Genomic DNA, 24,089 nt, shown 5'->3' on the forward strand with positions numbered 1-24,089 from the left:
TGTTTAAATTTTTTTTCATCTTTTCTATATTTTGGAGAGGATTTTTGTCCCACTGGGTTTTCTCTTTTTCTTCATTTGTGAGAGATTCCATTTGTATAGATGGGTAATTAATATGACCTAGTAGCTGGGAACCATTATATTCATTACCATCATGTTTGCATATGATTACACTCTCTCTAAGTTGCACTTAAGAGGGTGTTGGTGTGAACATAGGTTTTTGTTATTTGGTTTACCCCTTTGTAGTGTGAAAAAGACACATTATCTAACTTGTTCCTACTTAGGTAATTTATTAAGTTTACTTATCAAGTTATGAATATTTCTAAAAGGTCTTGGGTGTCATGTAATCTTATCCTATCTCATTGATGGGGTTCACCTAACTTGCTCACACTTCACCTAGTTGGTGTTGCTCAATTCCACCAACTCTCCAGGACTACCTATGCTCTAAGACCTCCAAGTCCTTCTCAATCTCTTCTAGGGATTTCTTCTTATCCATTTCAAGGTGTTTTCTTCAAGTGTTTTCACTAGGAACCCTACCAATTCACAATGTTTCCCATGTGCTCATTGGTTGTCTTGGCTTCAACTTGTCAAATTGACCTCCTAATGTTGTGAGTTGATGTAGAGGTGTGGAGGTGGATTATAACATTATTTGAATACCTTTTGGGTCCAATTGAATTTTTCTTTCATTTCCTTCCTTACCGATTTCACCATTTTGCCTAGAAAAGGGCTACAAGGAATGAGCCCCAATTAGGCCTCCAAAATCCGGTTTTCTAGGGCTTGGATGAAAACGGTCCAAAAGACCCTACAACAAGTTTTGATTTTCTTCAAAGATACACCTAACCTCAATTTATTTTTGTGGTTTTGGTTCCTTATCCCACCGTACAATGCCCTAACCCAAAAATGAGGGTTTTGAAGGGTTTCTAGGTCTTCTAACCGGTAGTGATTGGTCAAGTTTGTGTTTGAGAAACAAATGGTATTGTCAAGGCTTCCCCTTGCATTGGAAACTCTATACTAACTTCATGGACCCTTATAAAAGGTTAGTTTGTGGTCTTGCATCCACCCCTGCACTTTACACTCCAAATTCACCCTGTCTCCTCTAGCCGGGTTGCTCCTGGACTCGTCTAGAACAAGGAGACAATAATATTAAATTTCATCTCCAGAAATTGTCCCTACATATGTAAATTTTATAAGTGGTTTAATTATATGTCCCAACATGCTGTGATGGTAGCATGAAGGGAAGTCACGAGGCAACCATTTTACACAAAAGAGCTATTTACAAGCCAAAACTGGCTGTTTGCAAACCAAACCAAGAAAACACCACAACACACTACATATAAAGCTTGAAATGAATTAAAAGACTCTAAAAGAAACCAAATAAAATCAATCCATTACTAGATCAATGGATTCAATCCATTAGTATTCACAATGTGAGCAAAATAAGCCAAAATGATGACAAACAGTCCGAAAATGAGTAGTTTCAGATTGTTGATCTCATAAAAACAAAAATCCAACCTTGGTAACCATGAAAGAGAATGTTTTTATAGTATTCCCCACATTTGGAGGAATTATATGGTGTTGAGATATCCCTAACTCCTTCGCTAAGCAATTTAGGACAAAAATTGTCATGACAACTTTCAAAAGTTGTCATGACAACTTTTTGCAATTTTGCACTTTTTGCCTTCTCAACCTATGAAACCTTTTCTAAGTCATTACTCATGACTCTTAGATAATTTATAATACTATTTTAACCCTCCCTAATGCTTATACCAAGTTTTGACACTTTTGACCATCAAGAAGGTCAATTACCTACTCAAACCACTACCTATGCTCAAAATGCAAACCTAAGGAGACCTAACTCATTCTAGGCCTACATTTTACTCATTACACTCACTCTTGGACCCTCCTAGAGTCCTTATTCAATACCTAACTTGGCTAAGGTCAGTACAAGCCAAAATTGAGAAAAACCTATAAGCCTAAGTCCTAGGTGCTCCTGTACCATTCTCTCAAACAAAAGAAAATCATTTCAACTCTTTGGGAATCAGATTCTGATCAATTCCTAACTTCTTGAACTTTGTCTCAAGAACCCATGTAGATTTAGCATCATCCATACCCTTCCATTTGATTAGGTGCTCCCAATATATTTGATGCCTTGTCTTCTTGGCGATCCTTGAACTCAACACCTTCTCGGCCTTTGGATTTGGTTTGGCTGGTAGTTGAAGGTTGTTCACATCATCTGATACCTCTGAGTGACTACAATCTGAACCTTGAATTGGTCCCTTGTAGGCAACTAAGTCTGCTATGTTCAAAACCGGTGACAATCCTATGTCACTAGGTAGATCCACCTTGTATGCATTTTCTCCATACTTAGCTAGAATGGTACATGGGCCCAACCTTCTCATTTGTAACTTGTTTGGCACTCCTTGTTGTAGCCTTGCTTTGTTTAGGTGCACCATGACAAGATCTCCCACTTGAAATTGTAGGTTCTTCCTTCTTTCATCAACTTTTTGTTTGATTTTTCTTGTGTTCTCCATCAAGGCTTGCTTGACTAATTCATGTATCTCCTTCATTGACTAAGCAAAGTCTTTTGCATATCCACTTCTTGTTGCTGCACTACCTAAGTCTCTCAACTCCAAAATACCTCTTGGGTGAACACCATAGACCACTTCAAAAGGGCTCTTGCTGGTAGTCCTATTTATGGTGTCATTGTATGCATATTCAGCTTGTGAAAGTACTTGATCCCATGTATTACCATAATCTTTGGTAAGGCACCTTAATAATTTCCCTAAGCTCCTATTAACCACTTCGGTCTTCCCATCTGTTTGAGGATGGTAGGCTGATCCAAAAGATAGGTTGGTGCCAAGCTTTTTCCAAAGTGTTTTCCAAAAATGACTCATGAACCTTGAGTCCCTATATGAAATAATGCTCATGGGTAAACCATGTATCCTTACTACTTCTTTGAAGAACAAATGAGCTATTTGGCATGCATCATGAGTAGTCTTGCAAGGCACAAAGTGGGCCATCTTACTAAATATGTCCACAATGACATAAATGCTATCAAATCCCTGCTTTGTCCTTGGTAAACCTACTACAAAGTCCATACTGATGCACTCCCAAGGTCTATTTGGTATGGGAAGAGGTTGGTATAAACCAGCATTTGAAGAAGTACCTTTGGCCTTTTGGCAAACTATATAAGTCTCCACATACTTTTTCACATCTTGATTCATCCTTGGCCAATAGTAGTACCTCTGAACCAACTCTTGAGTCTTATTGACACCAAAATATCCACCAAGTCTGCCATTATGCTTCTCTTGTATGAGATTTTCTCTCATTGATCCTCTAGGCACACAAAGTTGCTAACCTCTAAACATTAGTCCATCTTGCAAAGTAAATTCAGAATACTCACTATGGAAGTGATTTTGATACTCCTTACACACCTTGTAGGCATTTGAGAATTCTTCATCCTCCAGGTATGTCTCTAAAATTGTCAACTCCTATGCTTCTCAATTGGATTTCTTGGACTGTCAAAAGTCTCCTGCTTAATGCATCAGCAACCCGATTTAACCATCCTTTCTTGTGCTTGATTGTGAATGTGTAGGCTTGCATGTACTCCACCCATTTCATGTGTTTATGAATGAGTTTGTCTTGTGAGTTGAGAAAGCTCAATGCTTGGTTGTCCATATAGACTACAAATTCCTTAAGAAGGAGATAGTGTCTCCACTTCCTTAAAGCCTGCACTAAAGCATATAGTTCCAAGTCATAAGAGGAGTACTTCCTCTTTGCATCACTTATCTTCTCACTATGGAAAGATATTGGTCTTTCTTCTTGGCTTAGGACAACACCTACTGCAACATTGCTTGCATCACATTTCACTATGAAAAGTTTCTCAAAACTAGGCAACACTAGCACTGGTTGAGTAGCTATCTCCTTCAAGGTTTCAAAAGCTTTGTTTGCTTATTCACCCCACTAAAACTTTGCCTTCATTCCACCTCTAATGGTGTCTAATGTTGGTGCACATATAGCACTGAATTGCCTAATGAACTTCCTGTAGTACTGAGCTAGTCCATGGAAGCTTCTCACCTCTATTGCTGACTTAGGAGTAGGCCAATTTACTATGGCTTCAACCTTGTTGAGATCCATCTTGAGGTTTCCTTGAGAAAACATAAACCCAAGGTAAGCCAACTCCTTCTTAACAAATTCACACTTATCCAAGTTCATGGTTATCTTTTCATCATACAATCTTTGTAGCACATCTTGCAAATGATTAATATGATCTACCTATCCTTACTGAAAATGAGAATATCATCTAGATACACCACCACAAATTTACCTATGAAGTCCTTCATCACCTCATTCATGAGTCTCATGAAGGTTCTTGGAGCATTGGATAGGCCAAATGGCATGACAAGCCATTCATAAAGACCCTCTGTAGTCTTAAATGCAATTTTCCACTCATCACCTTCCTTAATCCTAATTTGGTGGTATCCACTTTTAAGGTCAATCTTCGTAAAGTACTTGGCTTCCCCTAAACAATCAATTAGATCTTGTATTCTAGGAATTGGAAACCTATATCTGATGGTGATCCTATTTATAGCTCTAGAATCAGTACACAATCTCCAAGTACCACCTTTCTTTGGGGCTAACATGGTAGGGACATCACAAGGGCTAATGCTTTTCCTAATTAGGCCTTGGTCTAAGAGCTCTTGGATTTTCTTGGCAATCTCAACATTTTGTTAGGGAGTCATTTTATAAGCTGTCTTGTTAGGTAAGGATTCTCTAGGAATGAAGTCTATTTGATGGCTTATGGCTCTTTTAGGAGGTAAGGTGGTTGGTTGTCCTTCACTCACTATGCCTTTGAACTTCTTCAACAAGTATTGAACCTCTATTGGCAAATCTAGCTGCTCTTTCTTTGTCTTCCTCTTTAGGCTTCATTACTAATGCAAACCCTATAGCTTCACCTTCCTCAAGTGTCTTCAAGAACTATTTCTCACTCACAAAAAGAACATTAGGACCTGCTGCCCTCTTTTCACCCTCTTCAAGGATGGACTGAATCTTGAATGTGACTCCATCTTTCTTGAATGAGTATGCATTCTTGGCTCCATCATGGATAGCTTGTCTATCAAATTGCCATGGTCTTCCTAGTAGAATATGGCATGCATCCATGGGTAGGACATCACATAAAACCTTGTCCTTATACCTCCCAATGCTAAAATCTACCCATGCTTGCTCATTGACTAGGACATGTTGGCCTTTGTTCAACCAAGTGACTCTATGAGGTTGTTGTGAGGTATCCTTTTCAATTTCTCACTTCCTCTTCTGACATAATGTTGTTTGTTGACCCTGAATCAATGATCACTTTGTAAACCATGTCCATAATCTTGCATTTGATCCCAAATAAGGACCTTCTTTGGCTTTTCTCTTCTCTGACTGGTTCTTTGATAAAAGTTATCCTTATCATCAAGTTGTCACCTACCTCTGATTCTAAGGCAACCTTTGAAGTCTTGCTACTTGAAGACTCTTCTTGAAGATAGTTCACTCCCCTTTCACCACCTTGTGATGATGATCCATTCTCTGGACACCTATATGTTGGATGACCAAGTTGGTTGCAATGGTAACACTTCATTATTGCAAAATATGAGGAACCTCTACCTTGTCCACTAGATCTTCCTCTAAAACCACTGTTTGATCCCCTTCCTCTATTGAATCCTCCTCTACTAGTGCCACTCTCTTGCTGCTCAGTGAGTTTAGACTCACCTTGTGTTCTTTGTTCAAAACTTCTTCCTCCAAAGCCTCCCCTATGGCCTCTATTGTCTTTTCCTCTACCTCTGCCCCTATTGCTGCTTGAGTCATGTCTTCTTTTTAGTTTTTCTTCCACCTTAAGGGCAAGTTGATAGGTTTGATGAACTGTCTTTGGGCACATTAGACTGATTTCTTCTTGGATGTTCCACCGTAGACCATTTAGGTACCTAGCAACCTTGAGACTCTCTTCTTCCACTGCATGAGATCTAAGGCTAAGTTTGTGAAACTCCTCCATATAACTATTGACATCAAGGTCTTTTTGTCTTAAGTTTTGTCTTTTCCTATGAATTTTCACTTCATAGTCATCAGGGAGATAGACTTCTTTGATTTTGACTAACATCCCTTTCCAAGAAGAGATGGGTGCTTTGCCCATTTTCTTCCTCCCATCTTGTACAAATTTCCACCATGTGAGAGCAACTCCTCTCATCCTTGACTTGGCCACTTTAACTCTTTGGGCTTCAGTTATGCCTTCACATTCAAAATGGTTCTCCATGCCTTCTATCCATTCTAGGACCACTTCTGCTTCCATCTTACCAGTGAACAATGTTAATCCTTCTAGTGATTTACCACTTAAGGCCTTCAATGCCTTCAGGAAAGGTTCCTGTTCTAATATAGGATCAAGTTTAGGTATTTTTTCTATCTCTGACACTTCTTTACTCTTCCCTTCTGCTCCTTCAACCTTTACCAACACTTCATCTTCCTTGGTTTCAATCTCATCAAGCTTACTCTCCAATTCAATCAACTTCTCCTTTAGGAGCCTATTCTCTTCCTTCTGATCATCCACTTTCTTTGACAACTTTGCATTGGTCACCAAGCTATTGTCTCCTATAAATTCCACTAAGAACATCTGCTCACCTAGCCCAAATCTTATAGGCTCTGATACCAATTTGATGGGGTTCACCTAGCTTGCTCACACTTCACCTAGTTGGTGTTGCTCAATTCCATCAGATTTCTAGGCCTAGATATGCTCTAAGACCTCCAAGTACTTCTCAATATCTTCTAGGGCTTTCTTATTATCCATTTCAAGGTGTTTGTTTCAAGTGTTTTCACTAGGATCCCTACCAATTCACAATGTTTCCCATGTGTTCATTATGGTTGTCTTGGCTTCAACTTGTCAAATTAAACTCCTACCACTGTGAGTTGATGAAGAGGTGTGGAGGTGGCTTCTAACATGATTTTAATATCTTTTGGGTCTAATTGAAGTTTTCTTTTATTTTCTTTCTTATCGATTTCACCATTTTGCCTAGAAAAGGGCTACAAGGAATGAGCCCCAATTAGGCCTCCAAAATCCGATTTTCTAGGGATTGGAGGAAAACGGTCCAAAAGACCCTACAAAAAGTTTGGATTTTATTCAAAGATACACCTAACCTCAAGTTATTTTTGTGGTTTTGGTTCCTTATCCCACCGTACAATGACCTAACCCAAAAATGAGGGTTTTGAAGGGTTTCTAGGCCTTCTAACCGACAGTGACTGGTCAAGTTTGTGTTTGAGCAAAAAATGGTCTTGTCAAGGCTTCCCCTTGCATTGGAAACTCTATAATAACTTCATGGACCCCTTCAAAAGTTATTTTGTGGTCTTTCATCCAGCCCTGCACTTTACACTCCAAATTCACCCCGTCTCCTCTAGCGGGGTTGCTCCTGGACTTGCCTAGAACAAGGAGACAGTCATATTAAATTTCATCTCCAAAACTTGTCCTTGCATATGTACACTGAAAAAGTGGTTTCCTTCCATTTCCCAATAGGACGTGATGGTAGAACGAAGGGAAGTCATGGGGCAACCTTTTTACACAAAAGAGCTATTTACAAGCCAAAACTGGCTGTTTGCAAACCAAACCAAGAAAACACCAACACACACTACCTATAAAGCTTAAAATGAATTAAAAGACTCTGAAATACAACAAATAAACTCAATCCATTACTGGATCAATGGATTCAATCCATTAGTATTCACAATGTGAGCAAAATAAGCCAAAATGATGACAAACAATCCGAAAATGAGTAGTTTTAGATTGTTGATCTCATAAAAACAAAAATCTAACCTTGGTAACCATGAAAGAGAAGGTTTTTATAGTATTCCCCATATGTGGAGGCATTCTATGGTGTTGAGCTATCCCTAACTCCATCTCTAAGCAATTTAGGACAAAAATTGTCATGACAACTTTTTGCAATTTTGCACTTTTTGCACTTTTTGCCTTCTCAACCTATGAAACCTATTCTAAGTTATTAATCATGACTTTCAAATAATTTCTAAGAATATTTTAACCCTCCCTAATTCTTATACCAAGTTTTGACACTTTTGACCATCAAGAAGGTCAATTACCTACTCAAACCACTACCTATGCACAAAATGCAAACCTAAGAAGAACTAACTCATTCTAGGCCTACATTTTACTCATCACACTCACTCTTGGACCCTCTTAGAGTCCTTATTCAATACTTGACTTGGCTAAGGTCAGTACAAGCCAAAATTGATAAAAACCTATAAGCCTAAGTCCTAGGTGCTCTTGCACCACTTATCACTAGTTGTCTTATTTCGTAGTATTAAGACACTTGTCACAATCCTAGCTAGTCCCACTATAATGCCCTGCCAAGGAACCCTAGAGGCTCTAACTAAACAAACTCAAAGAAGAGGTATTTTTTTTTTCAAACATTAAGTGTACATCCTATATTAGTAATAAGATAAGATTAAACTTAATTGCACAAGTGGAAGAAAACTACTAACCTATCCTTTAAGGTTCCTCAACGATGTTACTAAACTACTCATACAACATTAAATAAATAAATCTAATCTTAGTTAACATAAGACACATAAATGAGCATAACAAGATTACTATTAAAATAATCTATCCATACATATTATAGAATTAGGAAACTAAGTTGCATTCAAATATCTTCTAAAGCTAAATTCAAAGAATAACCAATAACAATAGTTTACTACGACATACAAAGTAATGAATAAAGACCATGTAAACATTTAATTACATAAGATCAACATTTCCTTTTACTATTATAAAACATATCACCTAAACCTCATTTCCTTTACATCATGATTATATCATAGTTACAACATAATTACATCATAGTTACATCACTGGCCATGTGGGCACACACTTAATACAATTACATCTGATTTAAACATAAGTACAACATGATAGATGAATAAAATCTCTACCTAACTCACTGAGCTGACCATATCCAAGAGAATGCACGAAGCCAATCCACACATAAACTGTTAGGATAACCAATGAACAACTGAGAGGGGGGGGAGGGTGATTCAGTTGTTAACAGATTATATAATAAAACCACTTAATAACCTTTAACCAGAGCACATAAACATTGAATACTGGAATATCAGAAATAGAAACCAGTAAGCAATAAAAATTAAGAATGAAATAGAGAATTAACACAATGCAACCATACCACATAACACCATGATTTGTACGTGGAAAACCCAGTAAAGGGAAAAGCCACAGTGGGAAGCCTACCCACAGTCAGATGATACTTCTGCAGAAAGTATGTGATACAATAAGGGGCTTGCACATTCAGGAAGGCACACTTCCTAGAGCATAATGCTCATTTTAAAAGAGTCTCACTGACTACGGGGAGGTTATAACCACCTCAATATATTTGGACAACAATCCAGAATAATGAACTGCCAGAGATAACATCTACCATGCCTAATTACAGTCTCGGTTAAGCTCAATAATGGAGGCCTTTAACCTCTTGCTTAAACCAAATTCGATCACCTATGATCGACCAAATCTCCTTCACATATGATATTACATTCCATGAACACGATAATTACATTTTCATTCCCATACCATTCCATTCCATTCCATAATCTATAATGAGATCTTACATAAACTTATATAAACCCTAAGTCCTAAACCAATTAGGTTGGCTACCTAAAATATATTACAATAAGATCATTACATACATCCATATTACAATGATATGCCATATCAGATTTAGACCGAAATAACAATAACCAATCCATAAATCATCTCAATAATGTGTAGAGAACACGTTAACATAATACCGGTCCATAACCTAGATAGGTACCAGACCTAATCTGGGTCCACCATGCTAGAGCGATGTCTTCAATCAGTTGAGGAATGATCAAGGATCACCTTCTACATCCTGAATTCCATCTAGAAGTCACACCAACACCACTTAGCATTATGTCAAGGTTTCTCAGTGAAAGCTCTGCCAGTTAAACCTTAAACCCATATCGGTAACAATAAAATCTTCTACCAGTAACCAAAACTTGTCTGTCGGTGACCAAACATAATAGATAGTGTTGACATCAATGACAAAACATCAATGCAACACATAATCAATTCATCCATATTGCCAACAATCTCCCCCTTTGGCATTGATGACAATACTAGATGTTAAAACATCTAAGTACCAAGAAATGCCAAACAAGTCTCCCCTATGGAAGACAACCAACAATCTCCTGTATATATCAATAACTCTCCCCCTATGAATAATATCTCTGTAAAGTTCAGAATTTATTTTTAACATCACTATCTCTCCCCCTTTGACATCAATGCCAGAAATCTGACAAAAATATCAGAGCAATAATATAAGCCTCTGAATCTCAAAGCTAACTACTCGCCCTGAGTAGTAGCACCACTCATCAGTGCCGCAAGGAATAGTATCTCTGATAATGCATGCTAGAATGATGCCAAACCACATCAATCAAGTCTCTATCAGAGGGGTAGAAACCCCTAACCTGTCTCTCAAATACTCAAATGATTCCTTAGACAACGGTTTATTGAATATTTTTGCAATCTGCTCTTTAGTGTTCACATTGTTATCATTGTTTTAAATTTGTTGGAAGTATTGCCTTTTATTATGAAAATCTATCATAATTTTTTATTTTGGTCCTTGTTTGCGAGTCCATGGGCGAAAGGTTTTAGGGTTTGATATTAAATTTCAAAATCTTTCAAAGCATAAACCCTTGTGTTTCTTTATCTTCAAATCTTTTATTTCAGCCTGTTGCTTTTTCCACTTAAGTGGAAGGGTCATCCTATCTTTGAAAGGGGGGCACTTTGTGTTCTAGGCTTAGGCGGGATATATCAATCTTGAAGTATTTCGGAAGTCCTATGCCTTTGGTTATATATGTGTCGGGTCCTTAAAAATCAGGTATGTTCTTGTTTGATCTCACGACTATCGCTATACTACAGCACAAAAATGCCTGAACTTTAACCATTGCGGCTTGACGACCAAGTGGTGGAGCCTGGCAAAAGACCAGCTCAGGTGAGCTGACAGGCAAGCAAGTCAAGTCTGGGAATATCAGATGTCTGTCACTATACCGCAAAAAATAGTTGTATGATGGATATCAGCAGTGATGGCAACAAACCATTAACGGAAGCGGTTAAGGCCAACGGTTTAGGCAAGTGGTTATGGTGAACAGTAAAATGATGGCGGTTAAGTGGTAATGAACCATAAAGGTCTAGCAGTTTTGAGAAGATTTCACGGCTATCACTATATCATGACAAAAAGTTGCATGATGGATATCAGTTGTGACATGGCGACAACCAGTGGGGCCCATGAGAAAAGAAAGGCCGAGGCATGTTAAAGATCTGGTAAGATAAGAAGAGATCGACGATGGTTGTTATACTGCAAAGAAAAACTGCTTGACTGATAACTTTTGTGACATAGTGACAAAGGGCGGATAAGTGACCAATTGATGGGCCCATTGAGGAAGCTATTGTTGTTAATGAGTGTGTTAGTTTGGCAGGATCTGATGGTGGTCGCTATACCGCAGTGGAAGTGCATCCAAACTTTAACCATTGTGGCTTGGCGACCAAGTGAGAAATATGCAAAGGGCGTCCTTCTAGGGCGTTGGAGCCAAATTTTTGAAATATCAAAAAGTTTAACTACAAAAGTGTGTGGCTTTATGAATTGGTAATAAATGCTCAGTTATTGTCAAGACTCATTGATAAGACAATGTTTGAAATTCAACATAGAAAAAGGGCATTCAAAGAAATTTTGTGAAAAATAGGTGCACTGTCTGAGTTTTCTCGAGCTACAAGTAAGTTTTTCTGTGAATTTGCTCTGTATCTTTTCTCTTGTGGTGCTCAAAATTTATGATGAATTATCAAAAATAGTGATTGTGGTAGGGATAGTTTTTAAGATGGCACCGCGAAAGGAACCCAGAGGAAAGGTGGATTACCAAGAACAAGCTATCTATGATGATTTCTTGGAGCAATTGGCTCAATCCACCAATAGTGTAGCAAAAATAAAAGAACTTGTGCCTAAAGCTTCCCGTCTGAAAGTTGGTGATGGGCTATATGATAAAGGTTGTTGGTTGAGGGATGCTTAGATGCATGGTAGGTTTAGAACTATTCAAAATAGGATTTAGTCAACGAAATTCACTTGCCCCAACTAACAGTATATGGGAGTTTGATGTTGGAAAACTTATGGTGCCTGAAGTATTCATGGATGTTGACCTACTAACTTAGATTACAAAAAACTATGACCCCATCACTAAAACTGTAAGAAATATAAGTGGAGGAGTTTTAATTGAAATCAATGATGATGAATTCAGGAAAGTTTTTCAGCTAAGTGAGGCCTCAAATTATTTAGAGCCTATTGATTTTGACATGCTTAAGAAGGTCTATGATGCATAGAAGAATCATCTTAGGAGTGGGCCATTGAAATAATTCTTTGCAAAAATAGGAGGATTGACATTAGTAGGCCCAAGCATGATGGAGCCTTTCCCTCTGAATTTCTTCACTCTGAGGGCTAAAGGATTATACTGGTCTTTATGTCAGATTCTTGGGGAAGATGTAGAAGAAACCATACCAACCCAATACATGCTTATGATGGCACAAATTTTGAATCCATCCCTGGTAGTGACTTTTGATTTTGCACCCTACCTTACCGATGCCATTCATGAAGGCCTAATTGGAATAAAAAATGCTAAAGTAGATAGACCTTTTGGATGGTATTCCCTACTTATGCACATGCTCTTATTTAAAGGTGCTCAATACTTTGCAACTGAGATGGACTTGTTAAAGGAAAGAGAGGGAGAGGAAATGCATGTTCAGTTATGGAGCACCATTTTGTCCTGGGACAAAGAGGATGCAAGTTATTTGAAATTTGATAGATACTTTGCATCCAGGCTTAGGATCCTTTTATGTCAAGAAAACCCTAGGATTCCTAAGGCCCTCTTGGAATTCATTAGACCCAAAGAGTTTGCTGAAGGTATTAAAATTGAGCATAACTGGGGGGATATAATTTTGTACCCTGTTTCTACTATTTTTCAGATTTTATGGTTTTAGGGGAACTCCATATTTGCTCCCCTACCAAGTCCCTTTGAAGGTAGGTATAGCTGAGATCTTGAGGCAAATTGGAGATTTACAGGAAGCAGAGTTGACAAACAAAGGAAGGGGCACCATTTTCCCAATAGTCATAGTGGCCCATCAGTTTGTCATCACCAAGGGTGGTTGGGTATATTTTGATAAATTTCTTTAGCCATATAGGCTACCCACTGTAGTTGCTAGGTTTGTTGATCCAAAGGATTTCTTCAATGGTATGCTTAGGAAGAAAGTCAGATGTGGGGGTAAAGCTCATCAATTTCATTTCCCTGAAAACCTAATAAAGAATGAATTTAATCTGGTTGAACAGGAAGTAAGGAAGGAGAAATGGATAGTGTTCAAGAAAAATCTAGATTTCATTCAATATTTTGATAGAAACTATGATCCTTTGGCTAGTTTTAATCCTTTTGAAGAAAAGATTAAGTTTTTGGTGGTTTATTTTGAGGATCTAATGCAAAATTTAAAAGAGAAAATGGAGGTTGTAATAGGAGCTGATCCTGAGAAAGCTAAACTTGTTTTAGCTAAGCCTACTTATGCCAAGATGGTTCCCCCTGGTGAATATGTGATGTATAAAAAACTAGGGTATAATACAGTAATGCCCAAAAGGGATGAGCCCTCCACTTCAAAAGTAAAAACGCCATTGGAAGATGTCACTGAAACCCAAGACTCTCCAAAAAGGCAAAGGGTAGGGGAAGATGTCAGGACAGATGAGCCCTTATATTCTCCTTCCCAATCCCCAATACACATAGTAGATGAGCATACAATAGCTGAGCAGTTGTTGCAAGTAGGGAGTCTTGGAGAAATCGCCTGCACATATGGAGAGCTACAAGAAGGAATGCTAGAAGAACCAGCAAGTGCCAAAATGGACTTGACTGCTCAAGAGTTCAAAGGTAAGGAATTGGACTTTGTCATTAAGCAAGCCAGTGAGGAATTTTTTGGCAGATAGCAATTTTGTTAAAACAGGAGCATTTTTACAGTTTGTTTGGAGAATGAATATAGAGCAATTCAAGGAGAGATGTGAGAAAGGGAAGGTTGAACATCCCCCAAAAGATACATTTGTTATTGAGATAGAAGTAAAGTAGGAGATGCTAGCAGATTTTGAGACAATTACCCTTGAGCAGAAGGAAAATGATTGCAGAAGCTAGAGTTTTGATTCTCCCTGAGTGGGATATAGCTGATGCATTAATTCTTGATGCAGTTAGAAAAGAGACTGACCCTCTAGAAGGAATAACCTACAACACTGACCATTGAGCCTTAGTTATGCGGTCATTAAGAAGAGAAGAAAGCAAAAAGAAGAATGACTCCTCAGAGTCCATTTATTCAGAAGGCATGATTGTCAAGAGAGTGAAGGACACAGGGGTGATAGAGGCTACTAGTACAACTTTAGAATCTGCAAAATTCAGTATGGCAGTGACTGAGAAAGAAGCCAAGGAGAAAGTTGATCTCTAGGTGAAGTTAGAAATAGTCCTGAAAGCCTATAATGAAGCTAAAATTGAGATAGCTCATAAGGACAACACAATTGCCAAGCTGAAGGTCCAGATAGTAGGACAACAACAAAAAGGTGAACCCTCTAATTTGATGATTGCCTCTTCTCCGGCCAAACCTCCTTCTACTAGTCTGATTATTGAATTTCCTCTTTCTCCTGAGATTCTTGGTTTTCAATCTGCTAAAAGTATCCAAGATGAGATGGAGAGGTTGAAGCAAGCTCAGGCCATTTTTGCAAGTAAATATGAGGAGAAGGTCAGGGGAACAATTTTTAAATTTGCTGATATAGTTGGGGCTTCAATTATGTACATAAATATGAGTAGAGTTGTGAACCTTTTGAATTCTTTGAAGGAGGATAAGGCCATTCTGGAGCCATTTTTGGATAAATGGATTGCTAGGGAGGTGGATTTGGAACTTATGTACTTATCCCATGAAGAGGCAGGTGTTGATGCCACTGTTAAATACACTTATGAGTTGGTAAAAGGTATGTCTAGGTTGGCAGAGGAAAGAGTTAATCTAGAAATAAAAGCAAATCTGTATAGAAAAGAGTATGTTGATCAGAAGTTTGAACTATTTCCTGGGGGTTTTATTGGCACCAACAAGTTGAAAGATAAAGAGGTGTGGCTTGGTGAGTTAGGCCATAAATTATCACAACGGATAAATGACATCATAAATTCAAATGATACATCTTTTTTCATTCAAACAATTGAGGAAATTGAAAAGATAAAGTCACATTTTGGGTTTTTGGAAAAGGAAGTTAAGCAATTAAGAAATACATGGAAAAGATTAAATAAATTGAAGAAGAAAGTTGTTAACTTTTCCTGGCCTAGTGATGACATACTTAAAGAATGGAAAGATAAATATGTGATACAAGAAGAAGAGGCTCAAGAAGAGTCAATCAACGTTGCAGCATGTGACAACCCTCAGGAAATTGGAAGTGGTTAGCTCTTGTAACAGTTTATTTTAGGCTAATCAGATTTTTGAAAAACTGAGGATACCTAGTGCTTGAAACGTGAATATTAAGAATTCATTTGGCCTTTCTCTAGCTCGTTAACTAATTGGTTTTCCTCTTGTTCTCTTTAGTAAGCAATGTAACCCTTTTTTGAGGGGGAATTATGGTTATAACAAAATATTTCTAGGAAAGTCTGAAGCTTGTCGCATCCATATCTCTATAAATGGATACTAGGACTACTTAGAAAATCATCACAATAATTTTGTAAGAAAGCTCTGGCAAAATGTATTTAGGTTTTTTTTCTATTTTTTGGAAAATCATTCTGAGTTATGTAAAATTTGATGGAGAATATTAATATATAGACTAGAACATTTTAAGTCTTGATTCCTGTTGTCTTCATGTCTGTGTGATTGGTTACCATTTTGATTAGATGATTTAGGATTGTTTAATTGAATGATTTGCAAAGCAATTTAGGAGAATGTGTTTAGGTTGTTCCCTCGAGGGAAATTAGATATACTTAAATCCTTTTTCGTTGGTAATCAATGATTTCTACTTGAATTTGATGACTGGGTTTAGCATATGGTGAGAGTTTATATATGTCAAGCATATATAGATTTGGTTAAATGAATGTAATGGTATGTATGTGAATTTCTTCTACCAATTCTTTTCCAAGTCTGAATGACTTTGAAGCCTAGATAAGGAACTGGTATAGCTTGTTGAAGCTCATGACCTTCTTGATGATCAATGAAAATGAATACAAGTCTTTCTTTTATGTCCAGTTATGTTTAAAGTTGTAGGGTTTGCAGAAGTTGGCACTGGTCTTCTATAAATCTTCAATTGCACAGAGTGATCCTAAAGGTATACCCGCTTAAGCTAAGTGGAAGCTTAAAGTGTAGAAGGTTTATGTTTAAACCTTTTCAATTGTTATCTTTTGTTTCCATTTCTTGTTGTTCTCTCCATAAGCGAAAAAGGTTTGAAATTCTAGTAGAGAAAACAAAGCAATTAGAAATTGAGACCAACACACATAAACCAATTTTACTTCCTTTTCTTCCACCTTGTCCTTTAGAAAGTTATATTTTATTGATATGTGTTTGGTCTTAGAGTGAAATAGCAGATTATTAGACATGTCAATAGCTACAGAGTTATCACAATAGATAACTACTAGTTCACTACAATTTACCTTGATATCCTTCAACATTTGCTTCATCCACAAGACTTGAGTGCAATTAGTTGCTGCTGCAACATATTCAACTTCTGCAGTAGATAAAGAAATGCATGACTATTTTTTGCTGATCCATGAAATCAATTTCTTTCCAAGAAAGAAAGCTCCACCAGAAGTGCTCTTCTATTCATCAGTTTCTCTTGCCGAATTTGAATCTGTATATGCACATAAAGTGAAGTCATCATCTCTAGAATACCATAAGCCATATTTTGTTGTTCCTAGCAAATACCAGAATATCCTCTTTATTGCACATTCATGATTTTCTTTAGGATTACTTTGATATCTTGAAACAATACTTACTACATTCATAATATTTGGTCTAGTCTAAGTTAGATATAACAAACCACCAATCATAGACTTATACCTTGTCAGATTTACCAGTGTTGATGTATCTTTGATAGATAATTTCTCACTTGTCACCATATGAGTACTTACCAATTTGGAATTATCCATACCAAGCTTCTTCAACAATTCTCTTAGATACTTAGTTTGATAGATAAATATGCCTTTGTCAATTTGAGTAATCCACAAACCTAAGAAAAATATCATCTCACCAATCATGGACATTTCAAATTCATTCTTCATAGTATTAGAGAATTCCATGCACAATTTATCTTCTCCTCCAAAAATGATATCATAAACAAATACTTCAATAATCAGAATATCATCATCAGGATCTTATAATATAAATTACTATCAACACTACCTTTAGTAAAACCAATCTTCAAATGATATTTATCCAACCTTGCATACCAAGCTCTAGGAGCTTGTTTCAAACCATATAAAGCTTTCCTTAATTTGCAAACCATATCTTTATCATTTGTCAGTGAAAATCCATCAGGTTGCTCAATGTATACCTCTTCCTCAAGTTTACCATTCAAAAATGCACATTTAACATCCATTTGATAGACCTTATAGTTCTTATAAGCTGCATAGGCAAGAAATAGTCTAATAGCTTCAATTCTAGCTACAGGTGCAAATGTCTCGACATTATCAATTCCTTCCATTTGAGAATATCCTTTACAAACCAATCTAGCTTTTTTTCTTACAACTTGATCATCCTCATTTATTTTATTCCGAAAAACCCATTTAGTTCCAATAACATTCTTATTTTTAGGCCAGGGAACTAAAGTCCAAGTCTCATTCTTTTCTATCTGATCTAATTCATCTTCCATAGCCTTTAACCAATGTTTATCTTTACAAGTTTCAATAACATATGTCGATTCAATTTGAGAAATAAGACATACCTCTTGATTTTCCAGTATTCTTCTTGTCATAACTCCCTTGTTCCTATCTCCAATGATTTGATCTTCAGAATGATTTAACCTTACATACCTTGGTGTCTTCTGAACTTCAGGTTCACCATTCTAATCATCAATCACAATTGAATTTTTTGATTGTACTGGTGTAACTATTTTAGTATCTTGTACTGGTTGAGGCATTGCCGGTTTAGTTATGATCATTTTCACTATCGGTTCCCTGTCATATGATATATATTAATTTCTATATTGCTCATCCACTTTCACATTAGCGCTCTCCACAATTTTTTGTAATCTTTTGTTATAACATCTTTATGATTTTCTTTTAATTGAATATCCAAGAAATATCCCTTCATCATATCTAGGATCAAACTTCCCAATCGAATCATCCCTTTTGATATAACATTTACTTCCAAAATTTTTGAAATATTTAACAGTAGGTGTATGTCCAAACCATAATTCATAAGGGGTCTTACCGGTTTCACCTTTGATGTGAACTCTGTTGAATGTCTAGACCTTTGTACTCGCTGCTTCTCTCAAGTAGATGTGAGGCAATTTGGCTTCCATCATCATAGTTCTTGCTACATCCAAAATGGTTATTTTCTTTCTTTCCACTACTCCATTCTACTAAGGAGTCCTAGGTGTGGATAATTGTCTCCTAATTCCATTTATCTCACAATAACTGTTAAATTCATGAAAAGTGAACTCACCGCCTTGATCTGATCTCAGACATTTGATTTTCAATCCAGTTTCTGTTTCTACCTTTTCTTTAAAGATCTTGAATTTCTCAAAGGCTTTAGACTTCTCCCTAAGAAAATTCACCCACATCATCCTATAATAGTCATCAATAATCAACATGAAATACCTATCACCTTTGAAAGCTTCTAGTCCTTGCCGGACCACATAAGTCAGTGTGAATCAAATCAAGTACATCATTAGATTTATCATGAATTCTCTTAAAAAAAGTTCTAACTTTCTTTCCCAATTGACATTCCTTACATACCAGATTATGAGGCTTCATAATCTTAGGTATATCTCTAACTACCTTTGTTGAACTGATCTTGACAATACAATCAAAATTAACATGACACAACTTTTGATGCCATAACCAACTCTCATCAATATGAGCAATCAAACATGTCTTATACCAGTGTTCAAGTGAAAGATATTACCTCTAGTCTGAGTATCGGTTGTAATCTCCAAATGAATTTTGTTAATGATTTTACATTTTCTATCTTTAAATTGAAGTTGGAAACCCTTGTCCACCAATTGACCAACACTTAAAAGATTATTCTTTAAACCTTCTACATAATAGACATTATCAATTTTATGCTTGCCATCAAGAGAAATAATACCTCTACCTTTGATCATACATGCTTTGTCATCTCCAAATCTAACTTGACCACCATTGTATTCTTGCAGGGACAAAATTTTTCTTTTATCTCCAGTCAAATGATGTGAGCATCCACTATCAATTACCCATTCATCCTTGTCTTCAACTTTTTCTGCCAGGGCCTTTTATTCATTCTTGATAGTCAGTTTCAGTTCATCCTCCTTTAGAGCATAAAACACCCATTCCTTTCCATTTTCGAATCCACTAGTAGAGTCTGCTACCGGTTCATCCTCAGAGTCATCACTTAATCCTTCCTCATTCGCTATGTAACACTGTTTACTTTGCTTGAATCTATATCTATTCTAATTAGGCTTAAATGATTTCTTAACTCTCTCTTCAAATCTTGCATTTCTTTCAGGACATCTAGATGCAAAATGACCAATCTTATTACATGTAAAACATTTAAAAGGTGGTTTTCCTTCATACTGACTTCCTGCCAGTCCTTTAGGTACTCTTTTAGAAAATAAGGCTTCATGTTGCTCAAATTCTTCATCCTCTTTCCTCATATCTTCCAATTCTTTTGCATATAAGGCTTTCCAATCACTTTTGCCGGTAGATGATGATGCATGAAAAGAAGGTTTAAACTTTGCAGCTCCAGAAGTTCCAAATTCTTCAAGCTCAAAAGCAGATAATTTCCCAATCAGAATGTCTCTGTTAACTGAAGTGTTTTCCATTGTTCCCAGTTCATTAAATGCAATTGAATTCATCTTGTAAGTCAGTGGAAGGACTCTCGAGACTTTGGAAACTATTTCATCTTCACTCAGAGATCCTCCACAACATTGAATTCTCATGACAATCTCATTTATTCTTTCTATAATTGTAGCAATTCTTTCATTATCTTCCATCTTCAAGTTCTCATACCTTACCCGGTAACCATCAAGTTTAGCAATTTTGATAGTAGGATCACCTTCACTCAAAGTTTTCAATTTATCCCACATAACCTTTGCCGATGATTTGTCAGTCAATCCCATGATTTTCTGATCAGTAAGTGCACACAAGAGGGCTTCTCTAGCTCTGCAATCGTTTTCAATATTCTTGTCTAGGTCTGCAGGAGCAAGATTGTTAGATGTCAGATCATAAGGTGTATATCCTTTCTCAGTGATCTCCCAAATATCATTGCAAAGACATCTAAGATGAGTCTCCATTCGGATTTTCTATATCCCATAATTTGTTCCATCAAGCTTAGGGATTTCTCTTCTAAAAATAGTTGCCAGTGGATTTGAAGTATTAGCTGCCATAGGATCTACCTCAAGTGGTTAAGCTTCTGTAAAAGAGGACCAAATCTCTAATACCAATTGTTAGGATAACCAATGAACAACTGAGAGGGGGGGGGGGTGAATCAGTTAACATATTATATCAATTAAACCACTTAATAACCTTTAACCAGAGCACATAAACATTGAATACCAGAATAGCAGAAACAAATACCAGTAAGCAAATAAAACTTAAGAATGAAATAGAGAATTAACAAAATGCAAGCATACCACATAACACCATGATTTGTATGTGGAAAACCTGGTAAAGGGAAAAACCACGATGGGAAGCCTACCCACAGTCAAATGATACTTTTGCAGAAAGTGTGTGATACAATAAAGGGCCTGCACATGCAGGAAGACACACTGCCTAGAGCGTACTGCTCATTACAAAAGAGTCTCACTAACTACAAAGAGGTTATAACCACCTCAAGATATTTGGACAACAATCCAGAATAATGAACTTCCAAAGATAGCATCTACCATGCCTGACTACAGTCTCGATTAATCTCAATAACAGAGGCCTTTGACCTCTTACTTAAACCCAATTCGATCACCTATGATCAACCAAATCTCCTTCGCATATGATATTACATTCCATAACGACAATCATTAAATTTCCATTCCCATACCATTCCATTCCATTCCATAATCTACAATGAGATCTTACATCAATTTATACAAACGCTAAGGTCTAAACCAATTAGGTCGGCCACCTAAAAGATATTACAATAAGATCATTACATACATCCATATTACAATGATATTCCATGTTGGCTTTATACTGAAACAACAATAACCAATCAATAAATCATCTCGATAACATGTAGAGAACACTTTAACATAATACCAGTCCATCACCTAGATAGGTACCAAACCTAATCTGGGTCCACCATGCCAAAGCGATGTCTTCAAATAATTGAGGCACGATCAAGGACCACCTTCTGCATCCTAAATTTTATCTAGAATCTGCACCAACACCACTTGGCATTTTGAAAGCTCTTCCGGTTAAACCTTAAACCCATACTGGTAACACAAGATCTTCTACTGGTAATCCAAACATGTCTGTCAGTAACCAACCATAAAAGATAGTGTTGACATCAATGACAAAACATTAATAAAACACATAATCAATTCATTCATATTTCCAACATAAATAGGTTCAAAATCCTCGATGGAAGAAGGCAACTACCACCCGACCATGTGGATCCCGAAGGACCACCCCTCGTGCTAGGAGATAGACATAAATCCCTCAAGAACACAAAAAAAGATAAAAAAAGCATGATCTAAACTCAGTTCCATTGGGTAAAGTCACAATAAACATACACATAGATGATCCTCATAACAAGTATACTCCATAAGCTATAGCATAGGGGCAAGACACTAGTGCTCACAAGGGGAGAGTGTCATCACATAGCTTGATATGGGTTATCCTGGCAAGTCTCCATAGGCCTTGACCCCCATCCTAGGTTATCCTGGCAGCCTCTCTTGACCCTTAACCCCCATTCAAGTCTCATGAAGAACCAACATACCTTTCAAGAGGACAAGGTAGTTGATCATGCCATTCTAAGCCTTCCCACCTCATCTTGAGCCTAAACGAGCACTCAAACCATGAGCGGGGCATACATTATCTTGATTAATGTGTTTAACTACCCAACCCCCTAATTTATTATTTAGGTTATCTCTTATTAAGCAACTCTCCCTATGGGTTATCCTAGTGATCACTTTAGGATCCCAACCCCCATGGAGAGCCACTCCCCCTCATGACACTTAGCCTTCTCAAATCCAACCCAAGGCAACAAATGAAACACCATCAAATAACCATATAATGAGATTCAACTAAGTCTTATAATAACATCGCATCTCAACTACATAAACATCAAATACAATAGCTTCCATCAAAGAGAACACCATGGCTCAATTCCATAAGGAGAGTAATGATAAAATACCAAGAGACTGATAAGTGATGGGAATGGGCTTGGGATAGACTAGCCTAGTCTATGCTCTTTGATCCTCTCCTTGGATCACCAGGTGTTCCAACCACACCCTAGGGCCTCTAGGACTTCCCTTTCTTGTGGAATCCTCTGACCTTGCCCAATCCACCCACCAACAACATGTGATTCTTCTCCTAAGCTCTCACCTACTCACAAGCTTCAAAAACCCTTACATAGGCTAATAAGGGTTTAACTCTTCCTACACCTTCTCAGGTCCTAGCAAGGATAGGATAGGTCTTTGACATGTTCTCCATCCACTCATGTGCCCCTAAGAGGTTTTGACATTCCTTCTTGTTACCGATTTCACAATTTTTCTTTTTTTCTACAAAATAGGGCTACAAGGAATGAACCCCTATTAGGCCTCCATTCCGGACTTTTAGGGCTTCCTCTTGCAAACAATGCCAAAAATTGTGAAACTCCCCAAAGGGACTGCTATTCATTTAGCAAAGGCTCAAGGATTTTCCTATTTTTGGGACCCCAAGTGTCCGTATACTGCCCTAGGTGGATTTAAGGGTTATTGAGGGTTTTTAAGGGTTTTTAGGCCTGCCAGGGTCACAGTGATGGTTTGTTGTCTTCACCACCTTGTCTGGATTGGTGGAAGCTCCTCCTTCTCACCAATGATGCCCCATAGACCCCTGTACAACTCCTCTATAGGGTGCCTCCTTCCTTTTCCTTCCTTGCTCTCACGGACCTCTGCAACCTTAACCCTTCCTAGCCGGGCACAATCCAGTCTCACCTAGGAGTGGGTCTTTGAAAGGCTTTCCTGCATCTTCAAGGGCCCTGCTTCCTCTGAGATACTGTATAGGGTCTGCACTCCTATTCCCCATGGTTTCATGGTGTTTCCATAATGGGGATAGGATTTGTCAACCCATTTACACAAAACAGTCCAAAACTGGACAGTAAGGAAGAAATTTACAAAATATTTACAAACACACCAAAACTTGCAAAACAAACTTAATCTAAATGCTCAAAATGAATGTGTCAACACTCAACAAGACTCTCAACACAATTTAGTTTGCAGAACAATCCATTGTCAATCTTTTAATGCTCCATTTGTGCTGACTGGCAACAAAAAAACAGTCACAATCAAGGTCTTTTTCCTTTGGCCGTACAATCTGACATCCAACCCCTCATTTTAGAGTTTGCACCAATTTATAATGTCTTTTCCTCAGTTTGTGTGCCAGGGTTAGGGTTCCCAATGCTAAGCTAAGGTTATGACCAATTTGGTGGAAAAGTTGTATGACAACTTTGAAAAGTTGTCATGCAACTTTTTTCAACTTTTGAGCAACTTTTGCAATGTTGCTTTTCTTGACTTTTAGGCCTACATTAGGCTATCCTATGGACCCAACCATGCTAAAAGGACCCCAAACTCACCAATAGGCACACATACCCTCAACTCCAAGAGAAA

This window comes from Cryptomeria japonica, chromosome 7, assembly GCF_030272615.1.
Source record: "Cryptomeria japonica chromosome 7, Sugi_1.0, whole genome shotgun sequence".
Classification (NCBI taxonomy): domain Eukaryota; kingdom Viridiplantae; phylum Streptophyta; class Pinopsida; order Cupressales; family Cupressaceae; genus Cryptomeria; species Cryptomeria japonica.